We start from the raw sequence: 14,978 nt of genomic DNA on the forward strand, positions 1-14,978 counted from the left end.
TGGGTCCAGGGCAGAAACTGCCCATAATGAGAAGGGCTGTGTCTTGGTTAACCTGAGACAGTCTCAGTGCCTGCCTGACATAGAAGCACAATCACCAGTGGTGCCCATTCCATTGTCAAAGGGTCCTGGTTTGGATAATAAATTACATGGTCACCCACATGTGATGTGAAATTTACTGGCTAAATTGTCATTGAGGACCTTAATGACAGGAGGACCTACTGGACTTCAAAATGGTGCTACAGCAACTACAGAGGACAAAAGAGAGCAGACTCTTTAGATGAGAACATCTCCTTTTAGTCCTGACTCCCCTTCCCCCCTCCCCCACTCCGAGACATACAGTTACATTTGATTTGTATCATTTTACGTCCCCAATTAAAATGGTTCTCCATGAATAAAACATGATTTTCATCACTTTGTAGCTCAACATGTTCACTCGTCGCCTTTATTGTACCTCTCCCTTGATGACTACAGATTGGTTTATCACAGTACATTTACCATCAACGAGACATGCATTCCAGAGAGGGAAGGAGGGAGGAGACAGCCCGGGAAGGCCAACGAGCTACAGGCCCGAGCAAAAACAGCTGAGATTAGGGCATCACACTTCATTCTCTGCTGAGTGCCAGTAAAGGACTGAAATGAATTTGCAAAACAATAACTGAAGCTGACACCTGCTCTTGACAGGTGGGGGCAGACCAAGATGCCCTGTGCTTTCACCTACTGTGGAAAGAGGGACAGGCGGGAGGGATTCCCCTACAGCCTCCCGCCAGGAAACACTGGGTTTCTTGTCTTCTGCCCTAACCGCAAAGAGGGAGACCCTTCATTAAGGTGAGGTTTGTGAGTAATTTTAAGCAATGGCTTTTATAGTTACTTTCACTGATTTGAAACTATCTGCCAGAGGCCCTTATCCTGCAGAGCGCTCCCAGGTCCGATGGGATTGCTGCAAACTCTGTCAGCAAGATCTCAGGCTCTGGCTTTAAGGTAGAGATGGGCTGGGGGCTGGAGGGAAAAGGTTGAATTAGGATACTCTCCAAATTTCCTCCTACTGGGAAAGTCAAAGATTCTATCCTCAGGTAGGTTTGTTAGTCCCTGTTTTATAGGCAGGAAGATTTGAAAGAAGAGAGAGCAAGGCCACTGAGGGGGACCGGAGCCTCTGGACTTCAGCACTCCGTGTGTGACCCGCAGGAGGAGATGGACAATTTAGAAAGAGGAACCAAGGCTGTCAGAAGGGTACTTTACCCTGGAAGCAGGATCCTGCCTGCAGCATCACCCCTCACTGGAGCTGGTTGGAAATGCAGGCTCTCAGGACCCACCCAGACCTACTGGATCAGATTTTTCTTTTCAGAAGACTCCAGTGATTCATGTGCACTTTAGAGTCTGAGAACACTGGCTGGAGCTGTGGGTTACATTTTGAATAGGAGGACTCCATAGAGCATTTCAAACTATGATGAAGTTTTGAAGAAAATTCTGATGTTTTTATGGGATCAGGCCAGCTTTCCAAGCTCTGAGGCATCATTTCCCTCTACAGAATTACTGAACTTAAATTTCTTACAATATGAGTTTAAATCTGGTAAGAGTAATACTTCCATTGATGGGGGTCTTCATCAATTTCAGGCTGACTCTCTCTTTCTCATATCTTCTTTCTCTCCTTCTCCCTAAATCTCTGATGTGCAGCTTTACACTAGTAATAATCTTGGATTCATAACACTCTCTCAGCATCGTGTTTGTCTTAAGAGGAGGACACCAGCCTTGTCTGGGTTGGAGACTAGAAACTATAGTCTGTTTGGTAGTTTGCTGGGTTTGCTTGCTCATGTTTGCCTAACTCCTAATTCTGCATCGGCTAGAAGCCCAGGTCAGTCTTCATTCCAATCCCAAAGAAAGGCAATGCCAAAGAATGCTCAAACTACCGCACACTGCACTCATCTCACACGCTAGTAAAGTCATGCTCAAAATTCTCCAAGCCAGACTTCAGCAATATGTGAACCGTGAACTCCCAGATGTTCAAGCAGGTTTTAGAAAAGGCAGAGGCACCAGAGATCAAATTGCCAACATCCGCTGGATCATGGAGAAAGCAAGAGAGTTCCAGAAAAATATCTATTTCTGCTTCATTGACTATGCCAAAGCCTTTGACTGTGTCGATCACAATAAACTGTGGAAAATTCTGAAAGAGATGGGAATACCAGACCACCTGGCCTGCCTCTTGAGAAACCTGTACGCAGCTCAGGAAGCAACAGTCAGAACTGTACATGGAACAACAGACTGGTTCCAAATACGAAAAGGAGTACGTCAAGGCTGTATATTGCCACCTTGCTTATTTAACTTATATGCAGAGTACATCATGAGGAACGCTGGGCTGGAAGAAGCACAAGCTGGAATCAAGATTGCTGGGAGAAATATCAATAACCTCAGATATGCAGATGACACTACCCTTATGGCAGAAAGTGAAGAGGAACTCAAAAGCCTCTTGATGAAAGCGAAAGAGGAGAGTGAAAAGGTTGGCTTGAAGCTCAACATTCAGAAAACTAAGATCATGGCATCTGGTCCCATCACTTCATGGGAAATAGATGGAAAAACAGTGGAAATGGTGTCAGACTTTATTTTTTTGGGCTCCAAAATCACTGCAGATGCTGATTGCAGCCATGAAATTAAAAGACGCTTACTCCTTGGAAGGAAAGTTATGACCAACCTTGATAATATATTAAAAAGCAGAGACATTACTTTGCCAACCAAGGTCCGTCTAGTCAAGGTAATGGTTTTTCCCGTGGTCATGTATGGATGTGAGAGTTGGACTGTGAAGAAAGCTGATCGCCGAAGAATTGATGCTTTTGAACTGTGGTGCTGGAGAAGACTCTTGAGAGTCCCTTGGGCTGCAAGGAGATCCAACCAGTCCATTCTAAAGGAGATCAATCCTGGGTGTTCATTGGAAGGACTGATGCTAAAGCTGAAACTGCAATACTTTGGCCACCTCATGCGATGAGTTGACTCACTGGAAAAGACTCTGATGCTGGGAAAGGTTGGGGGCGGGAGGAGAAGGGGACGACTGAGAATGAGATGGCTGGATGGCATCACCGACTCTGTGGACATGAGTTTGAGTGTACTCCGGGAGTTGGTGATGGACAGGGAGGCCTGGCGTGCTGTGATTCATGGGGTCGCGGAGAGTCGGACTCAACTGAGCAACTGAACTGAACTAGAAGCCCCTCTGCTTAAATAAGCAGGAAACCTCTTTCCCTTCAATTTGGGAAATATTGTATTCTAGTTTTATCTTTCTGATGATCTAAGAAGTGACAAACAAGCATAAACCTATATTAATAATTTTCCCACCTTTTCTTTGCATCTGGGACAGATATTGCAGAAATCATTTGGTGTGAAATGAAGTTTCGATTAGTTCTAAAATGTATTAGTTGTGTATAATAAGTAGTCTTGGGAAGAAACAGGAAGAATTATTATTTTTGTGTGTGTGTATCGCTTGCTTTATTTTTTTTTCTAAATTTAATAAATGGTACAAAGCACAATGCCATAAACATTAACAGTTAAAATATCACCAAATGAAAAAAATACTATAAAATACTATAGTATTTTAAAAATTATAGTAAAAAAATACTATAGAATACACAGTTGCAAAAAGCTACATTAAGAAACAGGAAGAATTAAATTGCAAGTTTTAGTTGAACTATATGAAACTGCCAGTTTTACAGGTTAAAAAAGTCAAATATTGGCAATTTCATTTAGTCAACCTAGTTAGGATGTTTCAATTAAGATTTTCTTGATATAAGAAACATTAAGAGGTTTGACGGTGCCTTATTTGTGGAGGCTGAGTTGTCTCTTAAAAAAATTTTTTTTAATTAATTTATTTTTGGCTGTGCTGGGTTTCTTTGCTGCTTGGGCTTTTCTCTAGTTGCAGCAAGTGGGCCCTACTCTCGAGTTGCAATGCTTGGGCTTCTCACTGCAGTGGCCTCCCTTGTTGCAGAGCACGGGTTCTAGGGTGAGTGGACTCAGTAGTTGCAGCTTCTGGGCTCTAGAGCACAGACTCAATAGTTGTGGCACATGGGTTTAGTTGCTCTGAGGCATGTAGGATCTTCTTGGATCAGGGATTGAACTCATGTCTCCTGCTTTGGCTGGTGGATTCTTTACCACTGAGCCACCACAGAAGCCCTGAGTTGTTTCTCTTATTTGGGGATATTTTTTGGAAGTTGGGGCAAATGCTTTGAAGACTAGACCACCACCTTTCTATTCTTAGCAGGCAGGGGAACATGGGCTGTGGGAAGGTGAAGTTTGGTTACAGATCTAGGATGACTGTATGTGTCCTTGAAGGAGGCTTATAACCTGCTGAATCTGTGAAATCCATAAATGGTGACACAGGAATATAGATAGTTGATGCACAAACTAGAGTAAGTTTCTTTCCGACTTTCTTTCTACAGTCAGGTATAGTTAATACTTGAACTCTGATAGGAGTAAGAAAAGAAAACTTTCCCCCTTCCCTACGTCAGCATCACTCTTTAGTCAGAATGAGAAGAGTGAAGTCAAAGTGAAGGGTATGAATCTCTTCCCTTTCTTGGTTAATTGTCACAGTCACACCTTAGGCCTGCTGTATTCCATGGCATGGTGGGCATAATTCTATGATAGGCCAAACTGCATCACGCTCTAATTATGTATTCAAGTGTGCTGGTTCAAGGGTCACACTTTGACTTGAAGGTAGGGAGTGCATGCTAAGTTGCTTCACTGTGTGACTCTTTGTGACCCTATGGACCATAGCCTGTCAGGCTCCTCTGTCTGTAGGCAAAACTGGAGTGGGGTGCCATTTTCTTCTCCAGGGGATCTCCCCAGCCCATGTCTCTTGCATCTCCTGCATTGGCAGGCAGGTTCTTTACCACTAGCGCCACCTGGGAAGCCCTGACTCGAAGGTAGAGACCATGTCTTAATTGTGATGTCGTGCCCAGTGTCTTCAAGGCAGCTTGGCAGACAGTAGGTGTCAGTAACTGCTATATGGCAAAATTTAAAATTTGTAGAACAAATGATGGCTTTTAGTAACTAATCACATTAACAAAAGTTGAAAATATTACATTAAAAATCTTTGTGGATTATGGAAACTAATTTGGCAACAAATATCAAGGGCCACATTCCATGAGCCAATAATTATAACAAAATATACCCTATGAACTGGTAATTATATTTATCTTCAGAAAGGCTTTGAAATTCAAAAACAGCATTTGGTAAAAAAAAAAAAATGTTTATGTCAACATTACGTACAAGTTGGAAAAACTGAAAACAACTTAAAAATCCAAGAGTAGGAAAATATTTTTTTGGAATATTTAATAACATTGGAAAATGCTCAAGGAAGGAAGGGGAGAAAAATCATGACATATGTCCTGTTTTTGTTTTAAACTTAAAAAAAACCTTTAAACTTAGCATCAGGTTACAAAGATGTCCCAAGTATTAAAAATTCTGCCAAAGCAGTGTTTGTAATGGCTATAGAAGTCAATTGGATATAAATACAATAAGTTATTAATTGTGTTTTATAAATGTACAAAAGCTTCCCTGGTGGCTCAGCAGTAAAGACTCTACCTACAATGCAGGAGATGGAGGAGATGCAGGTTTGATCCCTGGGTCAAGAAGATTCCTTAGAGGAGGCATGGCAACCCACTCCAGTATTCTCGCCTGGAGAATCCCATGCACAGAGGAGCCTGGCAGGCTACAGTCCATGGGGTCGCAAAGAGTCAACATGACCGAAGTGCATGCATAAATGTACACATGCACACACACGCTAAAAATCACACATAGATGGGATAATATGCATATTGTCTGGCACCTTCTTTTTCTCAGCTAACAACATTATCTAGAGAGCTCACCACAGAAGCACATGCAAAACTTCCTCAATTCGTTTTTTGTGCCGGGATATTATTCCATTGCAGAGACATGCACTGATTTTTTCAAAACAACTTGTATTGATACTTGCAGCTATTTCTAGCCTTTTGCTATTAAATAGTCCTGTGACAGACACTTCAGACATATATTTCTGTGCATTTATGCAATTATATCTATGGGATAAATTCTGATACTGCTGGATCAAAGAAAATGTTCTTTTTAAGAATTCCAGTAGACATTGGCAAGTTGTGCTCCAAACTGTTACACCGATGAACGCTGTCTTGAACATTGCATAAGGGCACTTCTTCATTTAAAATAGAAATAATGGATGGGATATATTTGCATGGGTGTATTTGAAACAGAGTCCATGAGCTCCAGCAATGCACAGTGCCAGGAAAACTGGGTCTCCCTCCTTTCTCCCCTACATCCTTCCCACTCTGCCTTCCCTTCTTCTTGCTTTTTTTTTCTTTCTTCCTTCCTTCTCCTTCTCTCCTTTCCCTCCATCTTTCTTCCTTTCTTCCCTCCCTCCTGCCCTTCCTTTCTTCCTTCCCACCTTGTTAGGGGAGGAGAGACATGCGGGAAATTAGAGTGAAGGTCATGTTCCAGTTAGAGAATTAGAAGAAAACAGGGAATGGGCTTAGCTGGAGCAGAGTGCTCCCTCTGGCAGGACAGATGCTGAAACTGGACCCATACAGAGGAGGTCAGCATGGCCCCTGCCTGAGGATGATATACAATTTCGTGAAGTATTCCGTATGTTTCAGTAACTGTGCTGTGACGATGTGCTCACTAACCTTACTGTGGTGTGCTGGGATAAGTTGCTTCAGTTGTGTCCGACTCTTTGTGACCGAATGGACGGTAGCCTGCCAGGCTCCTCTGTCCATAGGATTCTCCAGGCAAGGATTGCCATTTCCTGCTCCAGGGATCTTCCTGACCCAGGGATCAAACCCATGTCTCTTGCATCTCCTACACTGACAGGTGGGTTCTTTACCACTTGCGCCACCTGGGAAGCCTAATCTTATTGTGGTAACTGTGTCAAATCACGATGTACAAACATCAGTGTACATGTTAAAAGATGAACTGAGGCATATTAAAAAATTTAAGAGTTTACTGAGCAAAAGTAGATTTGAATGGAGTGGTGGTAAATCACAAGTGGTGAGGCCCCTCCACAGATGGGAGTTCAGGGAGAGACTCTAGAGAAAAGGTGAAAGCAAAGTGAGGAAATGATTGATGATTGGCTTCAGCCTCAAGCCTGATGGGTGGCTTGTGCTCAGCTGTCCTTGAGTTTCAATTTCATAACCTTGAGGCATATACAAATTCAGATTTTGGCTTGCTGATGTCGGCCACAATAGCATTAGAGCCACATTGAACTCATGACCTACCAGTTTAATTAACTTAGTGTACACCTTAACCTTAACAACACCGCATGTCAAATATATCTTGAGAAAGCAGGAATGAAACTTGGAAGCAGACTGTTTATGGGGAATACAGTACATAGAAATAACTCTGCAGTATGGGCAAGCTGGGCGGGACAATTTGGATGTGTCTCATCTTCCTGGGCACAAAAAGGATTCATGGAGGATCCTTTTTAAGATGCAGATTCTGATTCTGCACGTCTAGGGTGAGGCCTGAGGTTCTGCATTTCTAATGGGCTTGCCGGTGACACTTATGCGACTGGTCTGGGATCACACTTGGAGGAACAGCACTTATTTGACAAAGCCTCCTGCCAGAAACCACAGGCAGCAGCAGCAGTCAGTGGGGAGGGGGTGAGCATTAGAGTCAGGAACGCCCCTGCAAATGTTACAAGGCGACGACAGGCTCAGCCTGTCACTGCCACTTCATCCACCAGCTCCAGTCGGGCCCACCGCAGCAAGGGGACCAAACAAATGCTGCTTGAAACCTATGCTTATTTCCCCCATGCCTACAGGAACCCTTACCTTTAAATCAGATCATATTCCATTTGCTTCATCTCCAGAAGTCAGTAATAACTTCTGTCACACAGAGCCCTTCAGTATTTCCTTGATTCAAGGAATACCTGGTGTTGCTGACTCTGTCCAGGGTTTAAGCGACAATCACTTGCCTTTGGTTCAGTCTGCCCACAGCCTGCAGCTGGAGGGACAGAGGCCCTGGCCTGTTACTTTCTTTATGGGATGAGATGAACACAGTAAACTACTGCCCTAAGGCCCAGAATTAACATGTGGCCTTACAGCACTGCAACTTCCCCTGGATTGGGCTACTTGAAAGCTTCTCTGCAACCTCCCCATATTCCACCAGGATATTTTCTGAAGTGTAACATTCGGCAAAGCTAAGGGTGCTAATCTATGTTTAGGAACCAGGATACTGCTATATTTAAGTCTTCCTGTGTGATTGTTTCCTTGCCATCAATCCTTGTAAATCAAGAGGAGTTTAAATGCTAACTTCAAAAATTCACAAGCTGCAGTTGACAGGAACATTTTTCGCCTCCCTGATCCAAGCAGACAATGTGTGATGCTGGCGGGCTAGCTGTTACCTCTCTCAGCTTCTGTGCAAGGATAGGGAGCCCAGATGATACCTGAGAACACACACGCACACACACACTATATATAAACAAGAGCTCTGGTATGAAGCCTTAGGGAAACTAGCTAATGTTTGCTCTCCTTTTCAAAACATAATCAAGAGGACAAGACTCGAACAAGCACAGGTCTTAAGAACTTTGTCACCTCATGAAGCTGTTCAATGTATCCTCTGTGTTTATTTATACTCAGAAAAGTATTTGCATCTAAGAAATAGGTTCTGTGTGAGTGAATGGTATATTCTTCTAAAGCCTGGTGGATATTCAGGGTCAGCTTTCTGAGTAATAGTCACAAATTAAGGATCCATGAGAAAAATTTCTAATATGCTTGTATTCACTTTAAATTTTGCTCTAATTAAGGATCATTAAAATATATGATGGTTAGCAATTAGGTTGTTTTTATGCTTGATTCATGATTTCGTTTGCATTTAAAAGTTTTGAGTAGAAAACCAGAGAGGCATAATGTTTCTTTCCTTTTTCAAGAAATTAGGATGTATAAACTGTATGTTTATAACAACCACAAAACGATTCTCTACCTGGTGTACAAAAGAAAACAGACAACTTTTTGAGAGTTATCTTTACATATAAACACATCAAAAGTCATACAGATCTTTATGCATTTATATGGATGATTTAAAAGAAATATGAAATGGGAACTTGGAGAAAGGCTTGTTTCAGGACCAATGAATGTCAAGACTATTTTCCACCAAGGATGCTGAAGGAACTGCTCAGGTTTCATGGAGGAACAAGAAGTGTATAACCCTGGTCTGCTCCAAGGACACCTTTGTCATGGGTGTGCTGGCAGGCTGCACTGGTTCCAAACCTATTACCTCTGTTTCAAACCCACTCTTGCCCACTTGCATTGGGATGCTGAGCCCATGTCTCTGCTGACCATATTTTCCCTTTGCCAGCAGCTTTCTACTAGGCTCCGCCAGAAGGGGGTGCCAGAGGGAGACAGGTGAACGGGAGAACTTCCCTCCCATCCCTGTGAATGTCAGGCTGACCGGCTCCCCACCAGCAGCCAGTGAATTCACTTCGGGTTTCTCCGACCTATCCAACCTTCCTGTAACCCCTCAGAGACCCCAGCACAAGAGGCTGGCACCCTCTTTTCCTGCAACCTGGGTACCACACTATGGGGCCCCTCTGCAAGCTCAGAGCCATCAGCACAAGTGACCCAGCAGTCCCCTCCTGAATGTCTGAGTCTCTGTGCCCAGGGCCCCTCCTCCAGGCTTCTGAGTTTTCATATCCCAATCTCTTCCTCTTACTCTTTCAACCTTGGTGGCCACCATTTCCTGCACTTGCTCCTCTGAGATATTCTGGTGTCCCTCTGTCTTCTTGGCTCCCTAATACATGGTTAACAGCTCAGTATTACACTCCCTCCACTAGAGCAACTGGCATGTACCTTCTTCCACCAGCCCTGCCTATGAACAAGCTGGTGGAGAGGCTGGGCAGGGGTCCTTCCCAAGATGTGTTCTCTGAACACAGAAGAAGTCCTTATGAGATCTGTTGTGTGATTTGATAAAAAATCAGCTGTAGGTCAAGCTACCTGGCCCTTACCAAGGCATCAGAGATGAGCACAAGAAAAAGTTGTTCTGTGATCTTCCACCTCCATCCACTGCTACCCATATTCTAACAGGAAATGGGAATGAATAGGCTGTGAGATGGTAATTACAGAATTCTACAACAACTTCCTCAGCATACACACACTCACAAGCAGGTTTACACATTCATGAACATACACGCACACACCACATCATACACACGTTTTCACCATTTCTTCAGCGAGAAATTAAAGCAATGAGAGGGATTTCCAGAGAGGAATCTGGAGAGCCACAACCAGAACACCAGGTGTGGTTTGTTGTTTTAGTTGCCAAGTCGTGTCCAACTCTTTATGACCCCAAGAACTGTAGCCAGACAGGCTCCTCTGTTCATGTGGTTAGATGAAGAGAATTCTATGTCGTTAGCAGAATAAATGCCAGCAATGTTGGGGTTGCAGTTGACATTTATTTCCCTATACAGTGGACTTTTAAAAAGTAAACGCATCTTGATTTGAAATACTTTTAAATGAGTGGGAAAATTCCCAGTAATTCATTTACTTTTCGGAAAAGCATAATGCTAAAGTGCTGCCTGTTCAGATGCCAACCCAGGAGGCAACACTCTAACCGGAACAAACACTCCTGTTCTTGCGGGAGGCAGTCGTGTGCTGCGCGAGTCTTGCTCAGGCAAGTTCCCAAGAACCCTTTGTTCGTGCTTCTTTAACACAGCAGGATTGCACACACGGAAACACTGTGTGAAAGATGTCAGGGGTGTTGCTTTGTCTACAACAGTGAGGACTGGAAATAACTCCTGAATCTTGTCTATTTCTCTTGCCTCTCATTTTTTGTCTTCCTATTTGAACCATCCTGGAACAGGCATGCATGAGCACCATAGGGACCCTGAGACTATTGGCTGAATCATCTTTGCCCCTAGTCGAGGTTGGAAGTGATCAACTTGAGTTAGTGGTGCTTGTTACAGATGTAGGAGTTACAGTTATAGGTTGAATTGGCTGAACATTCATTTGAAAAATATTCAGTGTCTTCTAGACAGAGCGTGGCAGGCTATGAGCAGATTCTTCAGAGGAAGGATCCCTGCAGCCCATACCTGCCCGGATCCCACACTACCTGGAAGTTGCCTGGATCAGTCCTCAGGATCCCTGGATTCTCTGTCTGCTCTGTCCACAAGCTGAAGTTTAGAGGACATTCCTGTCATCTTTAGAACGAACTCAAAGCTATACTGCAAGTCTGCTGCTGCTGCTGCTAAGTCACTTCAGTCGTGTCCGACTCTGTGTGACCCCATAGACGGCAGCCCATCAGGCTCCCCCGTCCCTGGGATTCTCCAGGCAAGAAGGGTTGCCATTTCCTTCTCCAATGTGTGAAAGTGAAAAGGGAAAGTGAAGTCGCTCAGTCATGTCTGACTCGTAGCGACCGCATGGACTGCAGCCCACCAGGCTCCTCCGTCCATGGGATTTTCTAGGCAAGAGTACTGGAGTGGCTTGCCGTTGCCTTCTCCGATACTGCAAGTACTCCAGGCTAAAATCAACAGGTTACAGAGATGCTACATCGTCTTGATGGCATGAGAACCATTTCAGTTTTCACAGTCTGGAGATGGCACAAGCCCACACAGTCCATTCTGGTCAACACAGTGGTTGGACACAGGCATCAGTGTGGCAGGCGGTGCTGCTGACGTGGGGTGGGGGAGGAGACCCCGGATGCTGGTCATAGACATGGCTGCAATTAACCTGTGTCCCAGGCCCTGGACCTAATTACCTCAGGTAATAACAGGCGTTGTTATCCACATTCACAGATGATGAGGTTAAATCTCAAAGAGGTAAAGCTTTGGCTCAAGATCATAGAGCTGTTTCAATGCAAAAAGTCAGAGTTTATACCCAGGTCTCCTTCTCAGGGCAATCACAAAGCCCCGTCTGACTCCCTCTCTCCCCACTCAATTTTAGGCTTTAGGAGCCTTTTCTCAGGTGATTACAATGAGTTTTACACTCATAACTCCTTGGGTGACAGTGACCTGGTTATCATATTATGACAGGTTAGTATTTTCCTAATATTAACCAGCCAGTTCTTTAAAATAAAAAGTAAGTTTAAAGTCTCTCCAGTTTTTGAATTGAATTGAATTGGCCAGTGGTTTACAACTGTTGCTACGTCCTCCTCTTCTCCATTACATCTATCCCTGGACCTTACTGATCTGCACGCACCAAACGTTTGCAAGAACTGTACTCGTCATGTTGGCCTCCAGTGTTCCTTCTAAGTGACAATCATCTGCCACCTTAGCACACTCTTTAATACTTCTGTTCTTGCATAATAGTGCATTTTTCTAAACAGGATTTACTCATCACTATTCAGCCAACAACTTGGAGCGCTACGGTGGGCTTCTACGTGCTTGATCGAATTTAGGTCAAAAGTCATAAGAAACAAATGAGCGTAAGCAACATTATCTTTCCCATTTTATGAAGCAGGAAGGGGAGGCTCAGAAAACTCAGCAAGTCACTCAAAACTACAGAGCAGGTAAGTCACAGAGTTGATCTGGAAGTTCCAGCCAAATTTCTAGGGCTGACACAGTTCCCAACACATACAAACAGAGCTTGAGGGATCCCCAGAACCCCACTGTACACAGCAGAATTTGTGGAAGAAGGAAAATAGTTAACAGGGCTAGTGGTATTTCCTTCCCTCCAACTTTGGTATAGGAAGAAGCTCTGTGGTCCTCAGGCTGTGGAGCTAGATGCAACGGCTGGGCTGTCAGTATTTACAGACATTCCATCAGGGGTGCTGACAAAAGCAGCTTAAAGAAATGAAACATCATTCTCAAGCACAGTTTGGAAGATACAAACTGCTTGAGATGCCCCATTATGTTGTTACACAACTCCTGTATTTTCTGCATTCATCATTTTTTTCCTGCACAGATACAGACTGTACTTCCTTCTACTGATGTGCAGAAGCAGCCAAGAAACATCCTGCTGCAGTTGACACTCAAAAGGTGCAAATATGCCAGAGCCTCTGACATTGCTTTTCACTTTAAGTTTGAAAGAATATGTGTCATATACAAAGTAAAAGTTAAAAATTAAAAACAATGAGATGCAAGAGATAAAAAACAATACAATGTGTAGAATGTAATAGCAAGATGTTCATCAGTGAATCTATGAAATTTCTCCACATCTAGTCCCGAGAAGTCATCTTTGAGGCCCCACTGTCTCCTATGAACACCTCACATCAAGCGTCACATGAAAGCCCTGCTCCTTACGGCAGCCCTACATGCTATCCAGAGAAAACAGACCTCTGATTGTCTGAAAACTGTCTTTAGAGCCCATTTTCCTTAAGTCTAATCACAGTCCACCCAAGGGATTGTTATAGATGAGTGAGTGATCTTTCAGAGACCTGGGGACACCAGAGGAAGAAACTCATTTGTTTATGTCCCCATATTTCATTCATTCAACCACTCACTCATCCTTTTGTACTCATTGAATACCTAATCTTTGTGCCAAGGAATCAAAGTATCCTGTTTAAATCATCTCCGTATCTTTTTTCCATGGACAAAGGCAATAAGGAAGTCTTACAAATGTAATAATCATATCTGCCTTTCAAAACACACTGTTTCACCCTCACATTTCTCAACATGAGGGCGTTTCCTTTATAATGCTCTTCAGGCTGTCTGGCAAAGTTAATTTACTCACCACCTTCCACTTAGGCAGAAAATTGTGTCATACAAACACACACATAAATTACAGAGCACTTGTCTTATACCCAAATAACCTAGAATCTTGGTATGATTTGAGGGGTATTGAAACCTCACTGTCTGGAAGCTGTGTTTAATGAGGACTCTTTCCTGGTCTTCCTTTCTTGTTTGATGGGGTCTCATAACAAGCATCATGGTATCCATGCTTCTGATTGTGGGAGATCAATGTTAGCCTGTATCTCAACTAGGAAATGATTCTTTTATGAATTTTTAAAGTGATCCAAGTAGCAATTTCAGAGACTAACTTTGTGTTGCTTTGGTTTCCCCAAAAAATTCAATTAGGAAAGAATGTATACCAGTGAATTTTAAAATGTTTTTCCCAATTCCATGGCAGGTAAAATATTCACAGAGACCAAGGGTCCTAATATTCCAGAAAACTACAGGTCAAGCAAACAGGAAAAGCATTCTGGAGGAATTAAATAGCACCTAGCAAGGAAATGGCAACCTACTCCAGTGTTCTTGCCTGGAGAATCCCAGGGACGGGGGAGCCTGGTGGGCTGCCGTCTATGGGGTCACACAGAGTTGGACATGACTGAAGTGACTTAGTAGCAGCAGTAGCAGCAAGGAAATGGCAACCCACTCCAGTGTTCTTGCCTGGAGAATCCCAGGGACGGGGGAGCCTGGTGGGCTGCCATCTATGGGGTCGCACAGAGTCAGACATGACTGAAGCGACTTAGCAGCAGCAGCAGCAGCATTTTACAAAAGCAGCAGCAGCATTTTACCGAATACATAGAGGAAGTATGAATTACAAAAACTAGCCAATAGTGACTGTACTTAAGCTGAATCTTACCAATCATTAGCAGCTAATATAATTAAGTTTTACAAATTGTTAAAGGGTTCTGATACAAAGAATAGGTCATCTCAGTCCAGAGTAGAGTGGGACATGCAGAAGACTACCAGCAAAATATGTGCCATACAAGGAGGAGAAAAAGCTGGACCAGACTGGACAAGTCATGCTGCAGAAGGGTAGTTGCCATGTCCCAGGGAAGGAGGTGGAAATTTGTCGTGCTCACTCTGTCTTGTCCTCTGCACCCCTGCATTTAGCCATCAGATTTCTTCATTCATACTGTTCACATGCCATAAAGTAAAGTTGATCACACTCCACAAATACTTGAAAGACCTTTAGACAATTCTGTGTTAAGAAACACTCCATGCTTTAATATGTCAAGACTTTCTTAGCTATTACAGATACATAATATAATAAGGCTTATACAGAAAAGGCCTGACCATGGGCAAACCATCCCAGCAGAATCCCTTCCTGAAGTCTGAAGAGGCTCCACGTTGAGCTACT

General features: G+C 43.4%; 1 protein-coding gene and 1 non-coding gene across 11 annotated transcripts in view; one reads left to right on the top strand and one right to left on the bottom strand.

The window, feature by feature from the left end:
- NEK11 (NIMA related kinase 11) overlaps nucleotides 1-14,978 on the bottom strand; it is a 291,003-nt gene that overhangs the window by 17,187 nt on the left and 258,838 nt on the right. The window lies entirely within an intron of this gene.
- LOC129553554 (U6 spliceosomal RNA) lies at nucleotides 6,511-6,617 on the top strand. Its single transcript, XR_008685492.2, has one exon. It is a non-coding gene; the product is annotated as a U6 spliceosomal RNA (small nuclear RNA).

The sequence above is a fragment of the Moschus berezovskii genome, chromosome 1, assembly GCF_049115385.1.
Source record: "Moschus berezovskii isolate FMDL1 chromosome 1, NW_MosBer_1.0, whole genome shotgun sequence".
Taxonomy (NCBI): domain Eukaryota; kingdom Metazoa; phylum Chordata; class Mammalia; order Artiodactyla; family Moschidae; genus Moschus; species Moschus berezovskii.